This window comes from Tupaia chinensis, unplaced genomic scaffold (genome assembly GCF_000334495.1).
Source record: "Tupaia chinensis unplaced genomic scaffold, TupChi_1.0 Scaffold149964_1, whole genome shotgun sequence".
Lineage (NCBI taxonomy): Eukaryota > Metazoa > Chordata > Mammalia > Scandentia > Tupaiidae > Tupaia > Tupaia belangeri.
In genome coordinates this window covers 797,893-799,170 of record NW_006209805.1, presented here as the reverse complement: position 1 = coordinate 799,170, position 1,278 = coordinate 797,893, and positions in this window count along the sequence as shown.

Below are 1,278 nucleotides of genomic sequence, written 5' to 3'. Positions count from 1 at the left end.
GCGGTCGACTACGTGGGAGTCCAGCGACATAGCCATTACGCTAACTGCTGGTTCCCCCAATAAAATAATTCTTAAAAAAAAAAAAAATCCTGCTCTGAGGGGCCAGCAGATAATGTAGGGGTTACCCTGCTGGAAGCTGACTAGGTTTGAACCCTGGACCTGGTGGCTAGAAAATCATGCCTAATGAGGGGAGCTGGCGGGTGGCACAGTGGACAGTGGTTGAGAGCGCTGGACTCCCAAATGGTAGACCATGGTTCAGTCCCCAGACCTGGTCTCTCTCTCATCAAGTAAACAAACGAATGAATGAATGATGTTAAATAAGATAGCTCGGGGCGGCAGGTGGCACAGGGTTAAGGGCACTGCAGTTTGAGTCCTGGACCTGACGGCTTGCCTTCTCACTTTCTGTCTGTCTCCCTCACTGGTCAAATTAATAATTAATTAATTAATTAATTATGTTTTAAAAATAATTATTTTTTAAAAAAGAAAAGAAAATCAGGGGTTGGCAGATGGCGTGGTGGTTAAGGGCGCTGGGTTCCCACATGGATGACCACGGTTTGAGTCCCAGATCTGGCAGCTGGCTTTCTCACTTTCCCTTTCTCTTCTCTCTCTGTCCCTCAATGGTCAAATTTACATTAATTAATTAATCAATTAATTAAATTTAATATAAAAGATTAAAAATTTTTTTTTACTTTTTTTTGGAGAGGTTTTCGCTATAGGGCGCATGCGCTTGCCAGACAGACAGAGAGAGACACAGAGACAGAAAGCAAGAAATCACCCTCCAGGGGGGATGGTCACGCTGCAATCCCTTCTCCATTCTCCTCTTGGGATCTTGGGCACGCACGCACACGCGCCCGGCGTGAGTTCTAAGCCACCGGGTTCGGGACGCGAACCGTGGTCGACTACGTGGGAGTCCAGCGACATAGCCATTAGGCCAACTGCTGGTTCCCAAGAATTTCTTTTTAAAACTAAAAAGAAAGTCATGCCTGGCGCGTTTGCATGCCTGAGATCCTGGGAGGAGAAGGGATTGTGGCGCACACCCCCGGGGGGGGGTGGCGCGGGGGGGGCGTGAGTTCTCACTTTCCCTCTCACTGTCTCTGTCTCTCTCTCCTGAACGTACTTGTCTTAAGACAAAAAATACAAACCGCTATTGGGAAGGGGTGTTCAACATCTGCCGGCATCCGGGAGCAGAGTGCTGAAATAGAACCGGGTGGTGCGAGCGGCCGCCAGGCTGCAGGTGGCAGCGCACGACCGCGGTCCAGGGTCGCACGGCCCGAGCGC